At 43.4% G+C, this 23,248-nt stretch overlaps 1 protein-coding gene across 3 annotated transcripts in view; it reads right to left on the reverse strand.

The window, feature by feature from the left end:
* Window positions 1-23,248, reverse strand: part of LOC129604081 (protein NYNRIN-like) — a 448,396-nt gene that overhangs the window by 177,734 nt on the left and 247,414 nt on the right. The gene's annotated exons all lie outside the window — the stretch shown is intronic.

Consider the following 23,248-nt stretch of genomic DNA (forward strand, 5'->3'; position numbering starts at 1 on the left):
GTTTTTGTTTCTCTTTCGTTGAGCTGCAAACAGATTTTAATCAAAGTACCGCCTTACAAACCAATAAAACAGGCAAAAATATTTGTTTTTTACAAAAAGACACGGAATTGGAGGTAATATGTTTTTATTGTTTAGAGACAAACGGAAAACAAAAAGTCGTTCTATCGTTACCTCTGCTTATAATTTGGTGGAGACATCAAACTCTTACACAAGCACGTGACGTGTTTCGGAGTCATGTGTCCAGACAGAGAGTGACCAATACACAAATGTATGGATGTGCAAATGCAGGCTACGAGAGGAACGGGGCAGTGGCGCACTAAATGTAGCGAGAATTTGTTTTGACTGTGCGTGTCATTGTAACTGAATGAGTGGCTGATGTGACTTATTCAGCCCGTGTATGTTTCAAAACTTTGATTTCCCATCCGTCCATCTATCCCGAATAAAAGCACCGCATTACAAACCAATAAACCGAACAAAAATATTTTTTAACAAAAACACACAGACTTGAATTTAAAGCTGTTTTTTCGTTTAGAGAAAAACGAAAAACAAAAAACCTCTGCTTTTAATTTTTAATGGAAGCTCATCCGTGGATGGGCCGCGGGGCAGCAGTCGTAGCACAGAGCTCCAGACTGCCGCTCGAATGAAACACGAGATTGAATGATATGTGATGTGTTTCGTACTCAGATGACTTGGATCTGACTTTGACCAAGCTTTTGCTTGTCTCATGTTTGCTCACAGTCGCAAAGGCAAACTTCTCATCCCTCCCCTCCGCCGTAGAGGCGCATAGATATGCTAATGTGTTGCTGCTACTCGATCAGCAGGTGAGAAATACTTCAGCTTCAGGACAAAGCTCCGTGGGAGACTGGCAGCATCGGGCGGCGTGATCAGCTGCAGGTCTAAGACTCATTAGTGCAGCAAGTAGTTTGTTCTACATACGTTTACTCTGCAAAAATAAACGTATGTATTTATCGTAGCTTTCTGGTCTAAGTTATTTGTAGCACTTGGACATTCGTCTAAAATATGCAGTGCATTTTAAAATGAAAATACTATTATTATTATTTATTACCTTTATTGTAAACACAGTATTAATTGCACAATTTGGACTGGCGAAGATTTGCGCTTCTTTCATAATAATTATGGATAATCAAGGAAGAAACTGCAGTTCATAGATGTTATTCAGGGACGGTTTAATAAAGATTCAGTGTGGTTTTCAACTGAACTGTCAGCCAAGGTCGTGCATTATCAAATGAATGCGCCTGTCAGCGGGGAAGACATCAACTCTATTCAGTCGCTCTTCAGTCACTGCTGCCGTCTCCTCCCCAGTTCACACACCTTAACACTAGTACTACTGGGTTTTCTAAATATACCAGTTCCCACTACAAGGTGTTCCTACGAAGTTAACCAGCTGTTCATTTCGTTATTACTCCTTTCACCTGTACCACATAAAGTCATTGCAGAGCTACAGCCGTGTTCCTACGAAGTTAACCAGCTGTTTATTTCGTAATTTCCTCTTTCATGTCCGTCTGTTGAATGAAAGTGGGCGTGGCCATCACGTCCCAGAGCAGGGACACTGGGGGAAGGGGAAACACGCATCAACACGCAGGACAAAGATCTGCGTTTCTCTGCTGCTACAGCCTCGGCTGCGATGGGTTGTCAGTCTCCGTTTCACCTGTACCATATGAAATGAGTTCCTACGAAGTTGCTCAGCCACTTTCAGAATCAGAATCTTTTTTATTCCCCATGCAGGTTTGAACAGGGCAAACATTATTTTTATTTACAAAAAAATAAATACGTTTACAGATTGACTGGTGATGCCGCACGGGTTGCTCTCAGTTAAAACAGCTGTTTGAAGCAGGGAAAAGCGAGTTAGCTGTCCTTGTCAATGCCTTGACAATGTTTTATCATCGAATAGATCTTTGAGCCCCGACTTTTATGTCTTCTTTGGATAAAAAACAAATGTTGAATGTTCTCAAATAATATAATATTGCCGCCCTCCGCGGCTCCCAGTGTTTGTTTTTTTTCATTTAAAACGTGGGTGTTACCGGTGGCAGACCTCTGGTCTAGATCATCCTTATTCACTTTTTTAAATTGTAGTAGTGTAACCTTAGTTAGTATTCCTTTTTATTTTTTTTTATTTTATGTTTGGGAAACGTGACATTTTCAGCTACTGTGATTTTATTTGTCATCAACATTAGTTCCTACCTGTCCTTGTTGACGGGGGACAGGAAAAAGGTGATGCGCGTTGGGTAAGAGCGGCGTAAAGAAAAAAGTGTACATGTGCCGTACTGTCTTGCCATGTGATGCATTAAAGAAGCATTCCACGTAAAGAAAATTGCCCGTACCAACAGCGAGAAATCAGGGTTACAGTAGCTTGTCTGCCATAAATCGAACGCTGCACGCGGGAGGGCGCACCGTTCAGCTTCTTATTTTCGGTTTTAAACTGCCATAATTTGCCATAGTTTACTTACGTTCATAACTTCATACTATAACGCGACCAGCGGTTCATGGTCTTGGCGATCCATGCTCTAAGTAATACAACGTTGTCATCTCATGATCACATGATGATGATGATGATGATGACGCTGTTTTTCCAATAATTAAAATAAAAAAACTGCTTCCACTCAGACTCGAACCCCGGACAAAAGAAAACGTTGTGGCCATGCACGTTAACCACAAGGCCACCCAAGACCTGATCATTGGGTGTTCTACAAGAGGCTATATGACGTAAGCAACTACGATGTTTTAGGACCAAAAGTGGGAGTCAATCGCCACCTACAGGCCAGAAGGACGTAACACACTCCTCCTGCAGTACTCCTGATGCGGCAGATTTGAAACCCAAACACGGTGGGGGTAGACACTTTTACCGGCTGCCTCTGTATATTGCACTTAAACTAAAACAACACACAGTATTATCTCAGTACATCCTGCTCTATTTAGTGCATTAATTAGAATTACTCTCCCAGCAGTCATTATTTCCACAGTCAAATCTGGATGAGTCTCAGTCTATGAAGTAGCTAAGCTGCAGTAGATTTATTTGTTTTGCCTGCTGTTGTTTTAAAGTGGGGCTAAGTGTCCACCCTATCGTCTTGATAGGTTTAGGACCGCCTGCTGCCCTGGAGGGTCTGGTGATGAGCGACATTACTAAATTGAAATTCTACATTACAATAGCATACAAGAAACTGAAACAGATTTCATTCACTTACTTTAATTCTTTTTCTGTGCCCGGACAGACGATGGATGCAACAGAGAAAGAGTTAAACCCCTGCGTGGATTATGAATTCAGGCTGGTGGCACACATCAGCGATGGTGTAGGAGAACCCACGATGCCATCAAAAAACAGACCTGAACCCCAGCAGCAGGTAACCTCTTAAATTTCTTTTTATAATACATTTATCAGTCCCACTTGGAAAACATAGTTTAACTGGTTGATTTGTTTGGTTTCTATGATCATTTACCATTATGTCAATTATTTCAGGTCTGTTTTTCAGTTTTAGGCTAATACTTTATTATGAAGTCACGTGTATGAATAAAAGTGCAATCACTAAAATTGTTTCTACTGAACTTGATATCAATCCAGAACTTGTTTGCAGCAATAGAAAATGTGGATGATCTGCACACGCGAAGAGCCAGTGACATGAAAGTCTATTTTGAGCTGGTTAGCTCACTAATTCCACCCCGCTGGCTAAATCACAAGGGAACATGTTTCCTGTTGTGCCTCACAAACAGGGCTAATATTGTACACTGATGGTAACACCTCTGTCAACAACAGCCAGAGTCCTCTGCTGCGTGATTCACTTGTATGGTGTAAATAAGAAGCTCTGAAGTGTAGCTGGGATCGTCTCCTTCAAAGCCATTTGCTTTCCAATCCTCTGCGCCCGCTTTAAACATGACAGCTCCAACCAAAGGATGATTAACTTTTTTTGTGCCTGTTTAGTTCCCAAGGTTGCACCACTTAATGTGACTGGCGACAGAGGAGCTCAAGGAGAACTTGTCATCGTGTGGGAGGTAAGAGGATCATGAGCAGTTTTAAGAGGGCATTCATTGTAACCTTTCTTTGATTCCTTTGATGGGAATGGACCTCTGGCAGAGTCAGTTTGTCCAGATGCAACAAATTGTATTTTTTAATTAAAGGAAAAGCCTTTCTTGTTTTGTTTGTAGCTGGCTGACTTATCATGTCTAAATGAAAAGTAAAATAGGAAATGAGTGAAAATGTCACATACTGCACAGAAAGTATTGTAGATCTGGAAGAAAGATGTATTAGGTTTTTACAGCTTGCTAGTTTTATTTTTATTCGGGTTCATGTGTCAGAGGGGTAAATTTTCTGATTCTATCGCAGCCAGTTCCAGATGAACAGCACAGTAGAGAGGACTTGGGCTGTGTTGTGCCTTTCCACCGACTTGGCAGCAGCACCTGATGCATCCACACATATTTACAGAAATGGCACCATTGCACCTTTGACCCATTTGAATTGAAGGTGAGTGCACAACAGCTTGGGAGAATGTTCATTTGGCCAAGTTGTGAAAGTGTTCTCAGCAGATGAAGGCAGGCAGTAAATTGTGTTAATCTGACAAAGACTTTTACTACTAAGAAAAGCATAATTCAGAGCCCTCCCAGACGCCGCTGAGGCTGTGGGCCAGCAGAGGCTAATGTAGGTGATGAGGATGGTGTTCTGACAGTTGTCTCAGTCCCAGGGTCGTCTGAGAACTGCTATTATAAAAAAAAATACCTAAAAGAAAGTGTGAATATTACATCACTATCCTCTTCAACGAACTCTCTCCTGGGATTCAGCTGTAGAAACGCTAGATAAAAGTAGCATTTTCTCTTAACCCCACCAGTGTCCATACATTATTATTAAGAAAGTTTGAACCAAAACAACCTACTCTTTGCATCTGTTTTAGATCTCAGACAATTACGTATACACATGTGTATATCTGGCCACTATTCAGACGCTTTGCAAGACTGTTATGTTCTCTTCCAACCTACCTCTCAACTTGTCTTTCGACATTAAACCTCATCACTTGACTTTCCTTTCATCTTTGATGCAGATATGTTGATAATTTTTCTTTGTCTGTGGCAAGATTGTCATATGTACAGGCTTCTGTACGTATACTAACTCTCAGTAGATTGTCTCAAAACCTCAAAGGCTGTCTTTGCACAATGCCTCCACGACTATGGTTGTTGCTGCAAAAGCTAATGGTTCCAACATCTTGTCTGCTGACTCTCCCACCGGAATCACTATACATTTTCCATACTTTTCTTGTATATAGAACTGAGGCCTCAGTCATACTACCAATATCTCACATAGCCTTCACACTGTAGTCTACCCCACCCACATTGTTTCTTTGTTCTACTTCTTCTCTAGCTCCAGTCTCTGATGCAGCCGAAACTGCTATGGCTTTAGTACATGGAACAGCTAACACTCCAAACTCTTCCTACTGTATGTCCCTGGGCCAGATCCGACATTGATGACAATGCCTTAGTTCCTATGCCTCAACCAAAAACAGCTACGGCATTTGGAACAGTGCTGTGCTATGGACATCAGTCCTAAGGGGACCAGACATATCTAATGTCTTGGAGTTCTACGAGTCTGCTGCCCTACCAATTCCTGTTTCTTTGTCACTAATGTGAATGGGCAGCTTGTGACTGAGGTTGTTGCTCTTCTAACATTGTTGGGTTTGTATCAAGTGAAGCAGTGTTTGCTGCCCAATTAGGTTTTCTGAAAAGCAAACTTTTTTTGACGGGTTCTTTCTAAGGATGCCACTGCCTCATCAGTTAATGCATGTTTTCACTGTCTCATATGCTCCTATCATGGCAGACCATTATTTACATTAATCCTCCCTCATAATATGCATCTATTCTGTTGAAAATGATATGACTTGCCACTTACACCCATGTCACGGTCCACCACCAGCTTCAAACAGGACACATGGAAGACAGGGTGAATGCGCTGGGAGGGGGGGCTGGCAGTCTCGCCGTGGGGTTGAAAATGTTGGTTACCTCAAAAGGTCCAATGAACCTGGGCCAAAACTTCCGTTTAGCTCCCTTCAACTGCAGGTTCGAGATAGAGAGCCACACCTTGTCCCCGACCTGTGTTGGGGCAATGCAAGGGTGGTGGTAGTGCCAAATGAATTAGCAACACCACCTAGTCTCAGAAAGGGCTGAGTTTAATTAACCTCACAGGTTTGCACCAATTATGTTCAGGATATGCGAGGAGCACAAGTTATAATAATTGGATTTATAGCTCTTAAGTGGAGATACCAATTATGTTTATAATTTAGTTAATTTTGGTTATTAGCTTAAATATATATAACTACATGACAAAGCCTATAGTTTAATAAGTGAAACACTTAACTATTATTGATTTAATAATTATTAATTGAATTAGTAGTTACTTAATTTACGGGGCACCACCCTGTTACCAGGGACCAATAACCAATTTGCAATAGCCAATACAGTCTCAATTGTATTCAAGTTAGTTGAAGGATGAGCTCCGTACGATAGCCGACTAAATTCACCAATGCTGCAAAACCAGATACAAATAATCACAGACAACGACCAATTAAATTATGAACGCTTTATTAACCAATTAATATTAACTCTACTGTCAACACTATCTTGAATAACTCAGCAAATCACAACTTAATCTTATGGTGTGTTCGTCTGGAAGCACTGTATGTGTATGTGCGTTACCTGAGATAAGAGGTGTATGTGTGTGAGTGTGTGAGAGAGAGAGAGAAGAAGGAGGGAGAGCGCGCCCCCTTTAGGGCGTGGTGAGGTGGCACAGCTGCGCGCGTGTGCCGGCGAGCCCTTTGAATGGAACGCGCGTGTCTGGCGCTCACAGGGAAAGAAGCGTGTAAAGGAGTGTGAAGTGGGACTAGCGTGAAATATGGCTTGCGGTCACAGAAACACGTGGGGCTATATTCGGTGATATAGTCACGTGATCGCGGAAGCGAGCAGTGGTTGAAACGTGCTCATGGCGTGGTTGCAGCAGAAACAGAGTACCGCACAGTACCACAATAAAGCACTTAAGCTAGCGAAATCACAGGCTACAACGCTTCACTGTGCACCTCATAGATTCACGTAGATCTATAACAGCGTTACAGTCACGTGATCGCGGAAATACACAGTGATCAGATCGCGTGTTCAGGAAAAGAAAACAACACAACAATGGAACAATTACTGATCCCCTAAGAGTTCTACTCTGGTCAGACTTAAGAATGCCTCTGCCTCACTGCGCAATCCTGGTGGGGAGATCCGCCGTTACGTGCGTGCGTGCTGGCGCTGTTGCGGTCTGGTCCGGTCCAGGTGTGCGTCGCGGTGATCGCGTCGTGATCAGCTGATGCGGCGGCCAGTGAGGCGGTTACGCTGGCGGTTTCCTGCCGTGTGGCTGGGAGTAGATGGGTAATCAGGCCCGTTCTCTGTGACGACGTTTCCGTTGGTTCAGCTGCTGGCTGCGGTGGAGGCTCCAGGCGTGCCGGTGCAGAGGGAAGCTCCAGGTGGACGGAGAGAAGAAAGATCTGCAGTGGTCTCGTGTGCGAGGAGAGAAGGGACCAGACGAAGTCGGAGAGAACAAGGGACGAGTCTTCGGTCACGGCGACTTTTATAACCGTGTTTTTGGTCACGCCTGTCATATTGTTGGGTCCAATCAGGATGGCTGACGTCCTTGTTTCTCCTCCGTTTGTCGCTTGTGTCAGCGGTAGTTGGATGTCAGCGGGGGAGCCATGTATGGGTCCCCAGCCTGGTTTGATTTGAAATCTCTTTGTTCTCACTCACTACTATCAGGATGATGACTTTACATGCAGGCCGCAGTACCTCCTTTGTCTGAGCATGTGGGACCTTAATAATAATTCTGTTAATAACAGATTATACAGGTGAAGTCCCCCAACATATTAATATTCTCAGAATTTAAAGTGTTCTACTATCATAATCGCTGTCTCAAAGAATTTGATTTCCTGTCCAACATAGTGAATATACGTATGTATATTTTTAAAGAAAAATACTTTCAGACATATTACAAATTTTGCGTATAAATCTAAACATCTCTAATGTGTCATGTTACTCAGTTGAACTGAAGTTGTTATATAAGGTGTATACATGTGTAAAATTCCATCAACTTATATCAATACACTCCTACATGACTCATACTGCTGCACAATCTCCTCTGACTTTAAGCCATCTGTTCTGGCTGTGAAAAAGGCTGTGAAAAATCCTTAAATATGTAAATTAACTGGAATAACCAGAGCTTGACGATGCAGCTTGTAGTTAATCCTTATTCATTGAAATCCACTGAAAATGGCAATGTTTGAGCCATCCCTTTGGTGGGCTGTGTGTGTTGTACCACTTTAAATCCATCTCCACTCAATATTATCTACATGATGTGTGGGACAATCACAAAAAGTGCTTGGGTCACCTTCCCAGTGTGAGCTGTCATGAGCTAAACCAAGAGCTGTTTTTACCCTACGTATGCTTTCATTCTCATCTGCAAAGGAAAAAATCAAATATGCTGTGGATCGGTGTGGAGGGGCAGGCAGGAGGCTCTGTTCCTATACAGAGTTTGGAGATTTGATTTGTTGTTCATACTGAAAGTAAGTTGGAGGTGGACAGGACTTTGACAATATTTTTTGGCACTGTCAAAGTGTAGCCTGAGTGATATGTCAGAAAAGTGACAGTGTGTAGACCTGACCTGAGCTCTAAAGTAGGGATAAAGTGGTGTGATGGACAGAAGATTGGCTGGGAATTAAAGAGACCATGAGCCCTCTCCAAGCACCAAGGGACAGCTGACAGGCAGCCTGCAGAGACTTCCTCACAGGTTCAAGGGGGAAGAAGCTGTGTGTGGACCAGTGCTTCGGCCTCGGACCGACAAGTTATACTTATCATCTGCACTGCTCACTGTGCTCCGTGGAGGGCCAATGCACAATCTAACCCTATTGGTACACTAGATATTGTATAGACATAAATTGATTCTATGACTATATTACAATGACTATAGCCTGAACATCCAGTAAAGCCGTATGTGTACCCTAATTAATATATTACTATATAGTAAAGAGTTCATGTTAAACTCAACTGCATCCAGTTTGGGCAAGAAATGATCACTCTCAAAATCTCAAAGCTGAACTACAGCTAGTTGTTTGTATTAATGCTAGCCAAGGTTCTAGAAACAGGTTTGGGTGGATGGAGAGTGCATACACGTGCAGAACTCAAACTACCATGTCGAGCTAGAGTCTACAATACTCACTGATTTTACATTTAGTGTAGGCTGGAACAACACATTGATTGGAGTTAGATAAAGATCAGTGTATTGATTTGTTATTGCGGGACACTAGAAAGGATGTGCAACTGATGCCTTGACTGATATCTGTGGAGAAGCCTCATTTCAAGTCAGAAATAGAAAACAAAACTAGAACCAGGATCTGTTCACATCATCTTTTGTTATTGTCATTCTTCACACAAGTCTTTTCAACATGACAGTCACTTTGTATTGGTGTCACCATTTACATCCTAGAATAGAATGAAGTGTGGAGGAAAAAAACATCCCAAAAAGTCTAATACAACCAACAATTCAGAGCTCAGCGTTATGTTCGGTCATGTGACTATGGCCTGGTTTACAGCTGTGAAGGATACGGCTGCAATGCTGATTGAAGGTTCTTTAGTTGTGTTATTCTGCTATGCAGTAACAGATGCTTAATCTGCTGTCACATATTACTATATGTGATATCTTCACTGGCCTGTATATGAATTCCCAGTCATTAAAGTGTGTTCACTGCCAAGAGTGTCAGTCTTTCATGGTTGATTACCTACTGTAAAGATGTATCAGCAAGAAATCATCTACAGTGTAATTAGTTCACCATCATTGTACTTGCATGCAATTAACAGTATACTTGTTTGACCTCAGCAATTCTGCTGCACTGTTAGTAAACCTGGGTTCCATTAAGGGGTTCTGTGAGCCAGTCTCTTGGCGATCATTGACTTCAGATGATGGCGCTACATTGCTTTCCCAATCGGTGCTGCAGGAATTTTGGCTCCAGTTCTGCCAGAAATACAATATTTATCGTATTTATTTGATAGTTTGGGGTCTGAATGATCTACGATATCGTGGAGCCAATATACAATAGTTTTGACACTGCTGTTTGTCATGTTTTGATGTGTTTTGATTAAAGCGCACGTCAAAGGAAACTGTTTTCAATCGTTGCTGGTTGGCTCCTCCCCTCTGTCAATCACATTAGCAGCTCTGCTGATTGGTTCGATGTTCTGCTCGGTTTGTTTGCACAGTTGCATTGTTCATCCAGCATCGCGACAAAAGCAAAAGTAACCAAACAAAAGTTCAGAGCGGAAGCAAACAAATAAAAGAAAAGACCCCGGTGGTCCAGAGACTGGTGAGTAAAAACCAAGCAGCTTTATGGGCCTGTCTGTGAGTTGGACGCTACGTTTCAGTGTGGTAGTATTACAAAAGGTGATGTCATTTTTGAGTTCATACATTGAGGTGAACAGCTCTCACACTATTGTTATCTTCGGTCTTCATTATTCCGCTACTTCTACTTATTCCGCCCTTTTTTCGATTGCTATCTACTTTTTAACACTTCATCGTAGAATCATCGTTTAACTTTCTGAATGTGTGTCATCTTTAAGAGATGTGGGCTACTACTTTTTATGTTTTCACCTTTTAAACTTTTAATGTTATTCTCAATACTCTTTTCATGTTTTTTTTATAATGGTCGTCTATGGGAATCATCGTTTTTGACTTTTTGTCAACTTCCCTCTTTTCATCAGTGTCTATCATCGTCATACTTTGGCGTAAAAACGTCATTTTAACTTCAAAAGCGTCTATTATCTTTCAACTTAATCTGTGTAAATGTGCCGGTCACCCCGCCACAGTGAGTTTAATGTGTTACCTTTCTGTGTTCTGGGGATTCCTCCTCCAGGTGGAAAGAGCGGGCGCCACCTAAGCAGGGCTTAAATACCATGACCAGGAAGCGGAGGAGGCCAACTGCGCGTGCCTGGAGGGGGAATCTGCCGCTTATGATTTCATTATTAGGCTTATGTTGGGGATTTGCTTAATGGGAGTTATTCATGTTTAATCTTGTATTTGTATCTAGTTTAGTGGTTGAGGTTGATTGGCGGTTTATTTCTGTTACCTTCTTTAAGCTGTAGGCTAGTGTAACCCACCTCAGCGCTTACTGTCCAGGATAATAACTGAGTGATACAGGTATCGGTTTCTTGATATGCCAATTATCATGTGGACCAGTGAGTCAGAAGTCTGAGTTCGCTCTAGGAGAAAGGGGTATCAGCAACGTGCATTGAGAGGAAGAGTAAAACTCTGGCACGCAGATGCAATTTTTTATGCACTGTATTAAAACCACATCAATGACACATTAACGGCAGTATGAGACATTTTTCTACCAGTAACACAGAAACATCCTACTCCAAGTCACAATTGGTGGTTTTGGATGGCTCGCCACGACCACTGGAGTTCCTCTTTATCTTCAGGACCAAGAGGAATCCCGGCAGACGAGATCTTTACTTGATCCTCAGAGTAAGGAGATCCAAACAAGGGAAAGAAAAAGACCCAGCCTAATTAGGCCAACAGAGGGTTACAATAATGTCCACATAACAATTATAACCATTCTAGTTATTTATAAATCAGACTGAACATGTCCCTCAATATTTACATTTGACAAAATGGTTAAACGGCTATACACTTGCCACATTCTATCACTAAAATAAAACAAAGAGAAGAAAACGTATTTAACCATCTTAATATAAACGGTCTTCCTTTTCATATATACATACACACACATACATACTCGTAACGCCCATGAATTTAGCATCTTTAGCTCCCTATTCCAAATCATAAGTAACATCCGCACATTCCACCCTTCGTTATTATTAGTAACAGCATTTTACTCACCAGAGGTTCAAGCATCACACAACACACACACACGCTTCGGCACAACTGCACATCACAAGGCCCTCAGCAATCCAGGTGTCGCTTTCAGATGAAACAGGAACACGGGAGTTCAGAAATACATCGTGTCAAGCTAGCGCTAGCAAAACCCATGCGGCTGCCAGTCCAAGCTAGCGCCATAGCGGCTAATGATCATAACTTTCTCCGTTGTATCTTTGGCACGACGCTCTGTCCGCCAGCGACTTCACAGCCGAAGAGACTAGGTCCCACGCTGATTATGACCACAATAAATCAAATTAATTGTCTCTCTTACACGTAGAACTAACAGTCTACAGCAAAAGTTAGTGTGTAGCCACCTTGACTTTGGCTTGGCAGAATGACCCGTATCACGTGACAACGTCCGATCGCTCACACCGCATCTCATGAACCCCTCGTATTCCCGTTTCAAGTGGGCTTGCTGAAAACTTATTCAAAGTGGCCAAAACGTTTTTTTTTCTTTTTTAAAGACGTGATAACTTTTGTACGTTTGTTTACATACACCTACATGTTTGTGCATACATGTTGAATTATTCACAAATACAATTTATTACTTTTTTTTCTCTACAGGGTTCTTTTCTTTTTTTTCCAATTAACCATATTGATCCATTTATTCCCTTCACTAATCAATTGATAAGCTGGACCGCTATTCAACCCTGGTAACCTGGGTTACACCCTCCCCTCCTAATGGTGTGTATGTCCCATCACACCAATATGACCGTGAGGTGGTCTAGAGAGTACATGGGAAACGTCTGCATAACTAGGGCTCTGGAGCGCATCTGCAAGAGCAAGGTTGAGGCCTTGAAAAAGTGACTGGACTATAGGCAGTAAGGGATTCCCTAGTTGGCCGTACCGTAGTCTGTCAGGTTGGTTTCTATGCCTTTGTGAACGCCTGGGATTAGTGTCACGCTCACCCTCTCCCACAATAACTGGAGAGGCCATTCCTCCCTCAGATGCCTTGCGTGCTAGCCTCTCACTGGTCCTGTCCATTGATACCTCCTCAAAGGGTTCATCGACAAGGTATTCTTCATTCTGGCTGCGGTCACTGCATGACTGAGAAATTTTCGGTGTTGAGGAAGATTCCGATTTGCTCAGTTGGACAGGTAAAGTCTCACCTTCTTGTCTTGAAACATCAGGAGCATTCTGAGAATGTTCAAATGAAACTCTTCTCACATTAGGAAAATTAATTCCTCTGTGCTCTGAGATGACCTCATCCTCTGTGTTAGCAACTGCCGAGTTCTCTTTCCACCCAGAGCAACTAGGCCCGCCAGAGCTTGGCTCACGTGTCGTTTCATCTGTACAGGCAGGAAGTTCCTCCGACTGGGATGGAAGGATTTCCACTGGTTCATGTCTTTTCTCTGCCTTCTGTCCCTCCACATTTAATGTCCCCGCCTTTCCTTCCAAGTCAACAGGAACGGGAAGTACACCATCTGCGGACATTGTTGGTTGCTTGGTTCCTCTCACATGCCTCTCTCTAAAAGGTACTGCCTCTGGCCAGGTCAAGAGTCGTGTTTTAAGTTCATAGTCGGTGTGCAACATCTGTCCAGGTAAGTAGTGATGATAATCATTGTCTTCAGACTCTGAATTATCATCTGCTGCTCCAAACTCGTCTGTGACTCCCATTCTGGATTGTCTCCTTGTTCTGGGCCTGCTGACGGTCTGCTTCGGCGATGGTAGAGATTCAGCCACAGGTAAGAACCCGCACGGCAGCAAAAGATCACGGTGCAACGTGCGAAGTGGTCCATCTCTGCCCTCCGGTCTGACAGTATACACAGGTAGGTCACCAGCACGCTTGACCACAATGTGGACGTCCGATTCCCATTTATCAGCCAATTTGTGTTTTCCTCTTATTCGAACGTTCCTCACAAGGACACGATCACCTGCTTCCAGAGTGGACTCAACAACTCTCCTGTCAAAGCGTTGCTTGTTACGCTCAGCTATCTTGGAGGCACTCTCCGTGGCGATTCGATAGCTTTCCTCAAGGCGGACTCTCAAGTCATGGACATACTGGGAATGTGACTTGGGTTCTTTGTTCACAGGCAGACCAAATGCCAAATCGACTGGCAATCGAGGCTGTCTGCCGAACATCAGCTCATAGGGACTGAACCCAGTTACATCATTCCGAGTGCAGTTATAAGCGTGCACCAACGGCTTGACAAACTCCCTCCAATGCGACTTGTCCTTGTTTTCCAGAGTACCCAGCATCTGGAGGAGGGTCCTGTTAAATCTCTCCACCGGATTTCCCCGAGGGTGGTAGGGGGTAGTCCTGGCCTTCTGAATGCCAGCAATGGAACACAGTTCTTTTATGGTGCGAGATTCGAAGTCTGGACCCTGGTCGCTAAGTAGTTTTTCTGGAAAGCCATAGTGTACTAGGAAGTTCTCCCATAAGCACTTTGCCACAGTCTGCGCCTTCTGGTTTCGAGTTGGAATTGCAACGGCGTACTTAGTGAAATGGTCTGTCAGTACCAAAATATCCTTTGTGTGGCTTTGATCAGGCTCCACCGATAGAAAATCCATACAGACCAGCTCCAACGGTCTGCTGGTCTGGATGTTACACAAGGGAGCTGCCCTCTCAACTGGGGTCTTACGACGCACACATCGTTCACACTCCTTGACCTTACGGTCCACACACGCGGACATTCTAGGCCAATAGAACCTTGACCTCGCAAGGTCAAGCGTCCGCTCAATGCCCAGATGACCCAGATCATCATGAAGGCTTTTCAGGGCTGCGGCTCTTAGTTCAACGGGTAGTACTAGCTGATGTGACACCTGTCCATGTTCTTGTCGCGATCTGTATAACACCCCACTCCTCAGCTCCAGACACTTCCATTCTCTAAGCCACAGAACAAAGTCTGGAAGCTCCCGTCTCAGGGAAGGAGAGGGCACATCTCCAGACTCCTTGTGCTCAATGAGCACTCTGAGATCAGGGTCAGCTCTTTGCTTTGCTTTTATCTCCTCTTCAGTCCAATGACCGATGACAGGGAGCCCATGATCATCTTCCTCCTGAAACGCACTTGGCAGAACATCAGAATGGACGGCAAGTGACTCAACAAGCGTAACTAATGGATACCCGAAGTCTTTAGGGGACGATTTGACATCATGCCTTTCACATATCGCTTTTACTGCATCCGGAAGGACAACATCTGTACTCTCCGGTTCCTTCAGGTAATGCAGAGTGAACTGTTTAATCCTTTCACGCTCTTTTCTTGATACAGCATCATCCTGAAGTTCTCCATGTGGCCGACGTGAAAGTCCATCTGCATCTTGATTCTGAGTTCCTGCTCTATACTGGTGCTTAAAGCTGTATGTTGATAGAGCTGACAACCACCTGTAGCTTGTTGCATCTAACTTTGCAGAGGTCAGGATGTAAGTTAAGGGATTACTGTCAGTAACAACAGTGAAGTCAGTGCCATACAAGTAATCACTAAACTTAGTAGTGACAGCCCACTTCAAAGCAAGGAACTCCAATTTATGAGCAGGGTATTTCGCCTCACTCTTTGTCAATCCACGGCTTGCAAAGGCAATAGCCCTCGTCTGTCCATCTTGTTCCTGATACAAAGCTGCACCCAGCCCCGTTGTGCTTGCATCAGTGTGAAGGACGTATGGGAGTTTAGGGTCTGCGAATCCCAACACAGGTGCTGTCGTGAGCTTGTCTATGATGTCATCAAATGCTTTTTGACATTCGGCAGTCCACCTTTTTCCGAAGGATTCTTTCGGTTGGAAGTACCGGTAAGGTTTGTCTTTTCCTCGACTGCATTTCCTGAGTGGTGGATAGCCGGCTGTGAGATCATTTAGAGGTTTTATAACCTTGGAATAGTCCCTCACAAACCGCCTATAGTATCCAGAAAAACCCAGGAATGAACGTAGTTCTTTGAGGTTCTTGGGTACTGGCCAGGTCTTTAAGGCTTCAATCTTCTGTGGATCCGTCTCGACTCCGTGCTGGGAGACAACATGCCCAAGGTATTTAACAGATGTTTGAAAGAATTTGCATTTTTCAGGTGAAAGTTTTAACCCGTACTCTTTCAGTTTGTTAAGGACCTGTAGTAGTCTTGACTCGTGCTGCTCCAAGGTGTCTGAGAAGACTATGAGGTCATCGATGAAGACCAGCGCTTCCTTGCGGTTGAGACCTCCCATACATCTCTCCATCAAACGCTGGAATGTACTGGGAGCGTTGGTAACCCCCTGTGGCATTCTGTTAAACTCCCAGAAACCAAGTGGGCACACAAAGGCAGTTTTCTGTTTATCGGCCTCCTCCATTTCAACTTGGTAATAGCCTGATTTTAAATCAAGGACTGAAAACCATTTAGAACCAGCCAAAAGGGAGAATACTTCTTCCAAGTTTGGTAGAGCATAAGCATCCTTTATGGTCTGCGAGTTGAGTTTCCTGAAGTCGATGCACAACCTCACCGAACCGTTCTTCTTCCGCACTACAACTATGGGAGATGCAAAGGGGGACTCTGACTCGCGTATAACACCAGAATCTAGCAACTCTTGAAGATGCTTCTTAACTGCGTCTACATCATGTGGGTGGATGGGTCTGGCTCTCTGCTTGAAAGGAGTACTGTCACTCAGCTTGATGTGATGTTTTAATTTGCTGGTATGACCAAAGTCCATATCATGCTGGGAAAAGACCTCAGTCATGCTATTGAGCAGTTTTGTGATTCGTTCCTTCCACTCATGTGGCAAAGGAGAATCCCCAAAGTCAAACTCCATACTTCCTGGTTTAGAAGCTGTCGAATCAGCAGATGGTCCTTTATCCATCACCTGTTGGACGGCATGAATCTCAGCTAACACTGTCCTCGGAGGGATGATGATATCATGTTGAGTTCCATTCCTCAGCAGGATTGACATTAAGCAAGGGTGTTTGTCAGGTAAGGTACACAAGGAGCTAGCAACTAACAGCCCACCAGGAAGGGATGACACAGATGCGACCTCCACAACCACCCACTTCTCCCTTTGAGCATCACTCATGTGAACCTGCCCTTCCACGGCCACTGTACTACCAGCAGGCACCACTTCAGGAGTTCGGCTTTGTGCTGTAATCAGTCCAAGGGCTCCAGTACTCGCCTGTTTTCGTCGTACTGCCAGAACCTTCAGAACTACTTTGTAGTGAGGAAGGATCGACTGTGGGTGACAATCATGTCTTTCAATAAAGTTGGAAAAAAGTACATCTAACGAGTTGGTGCCAATAAGAATTTGTGGTACACTGCTCACGTCAGGGACAACCAACGCCAGCGTAGGAATCTCAATCTCTTGGCCCACAAACTCCTCTGGAAACACCAGGTTGAGTTCCGCATACCCAAGGTAAGGCACAGCCTCCCCATTGGCCCCTTCTACATGCAGCTCTACATCTAAAAGATTACACAAAGATTTCAACGAATGATGAGGCAGGTGAGCCTGGAAGAATGACAGTGGAATAGTGGTCACCTGAGATCCAGTGTCTAGTAGACAGTTAACTTTATGGCCTTCGATAGTGACATGGGCAGTGCATTTCGTTCCAACTAGCTTTGGTGGCCGCATGGTGGGAAGAGTGTCACTATTATGATACTGGTTAGTCACTCGCCTTGGTCTTCTCGGGCATTCGATTGGTCTTTTAGCCCCTGTTCGCCCTGCAACAGGGGTTTCTAGCAGTTTAACTGCCGGTTGCTAGTGTTGCCATTCTCCTGATCCCATTGCCATTGCTTCTCTCTGAGTAGCCGTCTTTTTTCTTCAACCAGAAGAGGATTTGGTTCGCTACCACAGTTAACTGCCAAGTGAGCGTCTTCGCCACAGTGGAAGCAATACCATGGGCGGGGTCTACTGTTTGCTGCTGACCCTGAGCTGCTTACTCTTCTGTTGGGTGACTGGTGTCGAGCTGTCACAGAGAACCCTTTTGAACCTGCAGGTGATTGTACCTGACGCCTCTGAGCGGGAGATGGGGTCACCTGGGCTTGAAGGATGGCAAGCTGATGTTTTAATGTCTCAATTTCTGTAGCTTCTAGGTGGTCTTTTTTTGTTCCCCGTGTTGCTTTCCTCATGTCAGCAACCTGCTCTTGGATGTCAACAACATGTCTTTTTATTGCGTTTATTTCAGTTGCATCAGGACAATTAACTTTGGCCTTACATGTTGATGCAGTCTGCATGGCAGCAACTTGCGCCTGTACTTCGTTAAGCTGCTTTTTCAGAGATTCTGTCTCACTAACTTTCTCTGGCGTAGCACAATTGCATGCAGTTAACTGCTGCGATGCAGCTCTCAGCTTTACAGCAGACGAACCTTGCCTGTGCAGTCCCAAGTGTCTCTTCATACGATCATGTTTACTCGCCTGCTTGTCTTCCTCTGTCCTGATTAGCAGCACCAGTTCAGCAAAAGAGGGTGGTGCCCTAGACCTCTGCTCCAGTTGAAGGTCAGCTATCAGTCCATCATTCCAGCATCCTCGACAGAATTGTTTCAAAAGATAACGGCTTTGCTCACCCTCTGAGATACCGCCTCGTCTGACCACAGCACACAGAGCAACTTGCAAGCGGTTCAGATAATCAGAAGGCTTCTCGTCATTGTTCTGCAGAGTTCCCATGAACTTGGCCAAAAGCTCATCTCCATCCTCAACGGAACCATAGACTGAATCTAGTAGCTGAAGATATACTGATGGCATAGCCTGAGGGCTAACATGTTTAATAAGATCAGTAGCTGGAGGCAATAAGCTGTCTAAGATCTTACGAGTTCTGAGCAGGTTGGATATGGAAGGGTCTGTCAAGAATAGTTCTACATTCGCTTTTCAGGTGTCATAGTCAAGTTCATTATTTGGACGAGGGATCCTCCCGGAAAAAGGTCTAAGGCGAAATGAGGAGTGCATAGGAGACATAGTTTCATTGGCTCGTACGACATGTTCAACAACGACCCGCTGCACTGCAGGGGGATTCACATCATTCAAGATGAGCAGTGGACGTGTGGCATCGTCATCACTGGCTTTGTTTGACAAGGACCCTTGGTGGTTAGTATTTAGGTTAGCAGTTAGCATGCTGGGTGATGGCACTGTTGCCAACACAGTAGGCTGTGACTGTCTCGTTATACCGCTAGGTAAGGGTGCTGCTTGTGGACTCCTGGTAACGGCCTCAAACCGTTGCAAAGCTGGTGTTGACGCTGCTTGGACACTGTCAATTATTGCATGCGGACCATACCTGGGTAAAGGAGACGGGGGGAAAACAGTGGGCAGCTTCCTGACAATCTCAGGTGAGACAGGACCAAGGAGGAGAGAAGGCTGTGGCATAACCTGAGATGTCACATCAATGTCTTTGACCTCCTGGCCAGCATCACAGCAGCTTATTTTAAAGGCCTGAACTGGTGCAGCACTAACAGGGGGGTTCACACCTTTACCGGTATTTATTTTCTTCAGTTCCTCTTGCAGCACACTTTCGAACGACCTCCCACTCTCATCAGCAATGGCTTGCAGTTCCCTGAGATATCCTTGGGTGGCACTGCTGCTAGCAGTACTAGTGTAAACACTATCTAAGGATCGCACCTGGAAGGTGATGTTTGCATTACTTGAGCTTTGGTATTCCATTGGTAATATGGGTCTAAGTGCGTGCATTGCAGAACTATGGGCAAATTCTACAATGGAGCAGAGATGGTGCTCTGACTTCGCATCATCAATCACTAGCACCCTGTTAATAGAACCATAGTGTTGTAAGTGTCTCTCAAGTTCCCCATCTACTTCTGTGTGACTCAACCCACTAACAAGGACACAGTTAGGGACATTTATCCCTTCATCTTTCACTATATCCATTCTATCAATGTTTACTCTTACCACTCAATAATACTCCACTTTCTCCTGGCTGGCTCGCCAAATTTCCTGTAACCCACCTCAGCGCTTACTGTCCAGGATAATAACTGAGTGATACAGGTATCGGTTTCTTGATATGCCAATTATCATGTGGACCAGTGAGTCAGAAGTCTGAGTTCGCTCTAGGAGAAAGGCGTATCAGCAACGTGCATTGAGAGGAAGAGTAAAACTCTGGCACGCAGATGCAATTTTTTATGCACTGTATTAAAACCACATCAATGACACATTAACGGCAGTATGAGACATTTTTCTACCAGTAACACAGAAACATCCTACTCCAAGTCACAATTGGTGGTTTTGGATGGCTCGCCACGACCACTGGAGTTCCTCTTTATCTTCAGGACCAAGAGGAATCCCAGCAGACGAGATCTTTACTTGATCCTCAGAGTAAGGAGATCCAAACAAGGGAAAGAAAAAGACCCGGCCTAATTAGGCCAACAGAGGGTTACAATAATGTCCACATAACAATTATAACCATTCTAGTTATTTATAAATCAGACTGAACATGTCCCTCAATATTTACATTTGACAAAATGGTTAAACGGCTATACACTTGCCACATTCTATCACTAAAATAAAACAAAGAGAAGAAAACGTATTTAACCATCTTAATATAAACGGTCTTCCTTTTCATATATACATACACACACATACATACTCGTAAGCCCATGAATTTAGCATCTTTAGCTCCCTATTCCAAATCATAAGTAACATCCGCACATTCCACCCTTCGTTATTATTAGTAACAGCATTTTACTCACCAGAGGTTCAAGCATCACACAACACACACACACGCTTCGGCACAACTGCACATCACAAGGCCCTCAGCAATCCAGGTGTCGCTTTCAGATGAAACAGGAACACGGGAGTTCAGAAATACATCGTGTCAAGCTAGCGCTAGCAAAACCCATGCGGCTGCCAGTCCAAGCTAGCGCCATAGCGGCTAATGATCATAACTTTCTCCGTTGTATCTTTGGCACGACGCTCTGTCCGCCAGCGACTTCACAGCCGAAGAGACTATGTCCCACGCTGATTATGACCACAATAAATCAAATTAATTGTCTCTCTTACACGTAGAACTAACAGTCTACAGCAAAAGTTAGTGTGTAGCCACCTTGACTTTGGCTTGGCAGAATGACCCGTATCACGTGACAACGTCCGATCGCTCACACCGCATCTCATGAACCCCTCGTATTCCCGTTTCAAGTGGGCTTGCTGAAAACTTATTCAAAGTGGCCAAAACGTTTTTTTTCTTTTTTAAAGACGTGATAACTTTTGTACGTTTGTTTACATACACCTACATGTTTGTGCATACATGTTGAATTATTCACAAATACAATTTATTACTTTTTTTTCTCTACAGGGTTCTTTTCTTTTTTTTCCAATTAACCATATTGATCCATTTATTCCCTTCACTAATCAATTGATAAGCTGGACCGCTATTCAACCCTGGTAACCTGGGTTACACCAGCCTGTGTCTTTATAAACCCCTGGTTTGTGTGACATGGAGGTCAGTTATGTTTGGTTTAAGTGGTAGTTGCTGTCTGTTTAGTTGACCTCAATTTAAGTTATAGGGCCCGTTTTGAACTGTTATTTAGGTTGAATTTTGTGACCCTGGAGTTGTAGTATTGTTAATCTTGAGTATTTGTTAATAAATTATATTTTTTGTTGGATTCATTCCTGGGTTCCTAAGACTTACTGCGCGGTCCCTCACAGTAAATCAGCGTCCTCGTATATTCTATACTTTTCAACTTGTGAGTGTTTAAATATCAGGTGTTTTTTGTTAAATTTTCAGCTTTTTCATTAGTATGTATTGCGTGAGCTAGAGTGCATGATGTCACAGCTAGAGTGTCAGGACTCATAACGATACCATTGTAGATCCAGAAGGGAGATATATAATCATTAATATCTTGATAGGAAACATTGAATATTGCATAGCTAATGTGTATGGTCCTAATGTTGACGACCACTCTTTCTTTCACAGCTTCTTCACATCACTGTCTGCTCAGTCTGGTTCCAAACTTATAGTAGGAGGGGACTTTAATTTAGTATTTAACCCACAGTTGGACAGGCTAAGCAAAGCTGTGAGAAACAGGAACTGGCAATCAGTACAGACCTTAAAACAGTACATGGATGACTTCGGTCTCTGTGACACATGGCGTTCTCTTCATCCTACATCTAGGGAATATACCTTCTTCACCAGTTCACCACTCTCACTCCCGTATAGATTATATTTTAGTAAATATCTCAGTCTTACAAGATGTTTCTGACACCAATATTCATTCTATCACAATCAGTGATCATGCACCAATGTCCATTTCATTAATTAAGACAATCACACCATCAGCCAGGAATTGGAGGTTTAATACATCATTACTCAATGATCAAGACTTCATCAGTTATGTCAGGAGAGAATGGGCAACCTTTATAGAAATCAACGATACACCAGGAACCTCACCCTGTGTTCTTTGGGAGACTTGGAAGGCAGTTATGCGTGGTAGAATAATTTCATGTTCATCGCACAAGAAAAAAAAGGACATGCTACTTGAATTAGACTTAGAGCAAAAAATTTAATCTCTATAGATTAAATTTTCTGCCTCTCCAACCAACAATGTCCTAGAAGACCTAAAGAATCTAAAGCTGAAAATAAATAATATAATTGATGCCAAAACTCAATTTCAGATAGATCAGTTTCGCTGGAAGAACTTTGACCAGGCTAACAAATGTGGTAAATTTTTAGCTAACCAATTAAAAAATAATAAAGAGAAACAAATCATCCATTCAATAACTAATAAGAAAGGGAATATTACTCATGAACCCCATAAAATAAATGATACCTTTAAAAACTTTTACCAAGAGTTATGTACGTCCCAAATAGATCCATCTACCTCAGCCATAGAGGAGTTTCTGGATAAACTAGAACTACCAAAGCTAAAGGAAGAACAAGCCACAACTCTAGACTCATTGTTATCTTTGGCAGAACTACATGAAGCTCTGCAGGAGATGCCCAAAAAAAATGCTCCATTACCAGATGGATTCCCAACTGAATTTTATAAGGAGTTCTGGTCCATGCTGGCACCCAGCTTTTACAAAATGGTAGTTGAAATTAAACAACAGCATTCGTTTCCCACAAATGCGATTTTTGCCTTCATAAGCCTGCTCCAAAAAACAGGAAAAGACCCTACGCATCCATCAAGTTACAGACCAATTTCACTAATAAATGTAGATCTAAAAATAGTGTGTAAAGCACTTGCTAGGAGATTAGAAAGAATCACTCCATATATAATTCACTCTGATCACACAGGCTCCATTAAAGGTAGACAGTCAACTAACAATATGAACAGATTAATCAACTTAATTAATAATGTCACCACCCATAAACTAGAGTCAGCCATCCTCTCCTTAGATGCAGAAAAAGCTTTCGATAGAGTAAACTGGAAGTTCCTTTTAGCCACTGTGCACAAATTCGGCATTGGGAAATAATTTATAG

The sequence above is a fragment of the Betta splendens genome, chromosome 5, assembly GCF_900634795.4.
Source record: "Betta splendens chromosome 5, fBetSpl5.4, whole genome shotgun sequence".
NCBI classification, from domain to species: Eukaryota; Metazoa; Chordata; class Actinopteri; order Anabantiformes; family Osphronemidae; genus Betta; species Betta splendens.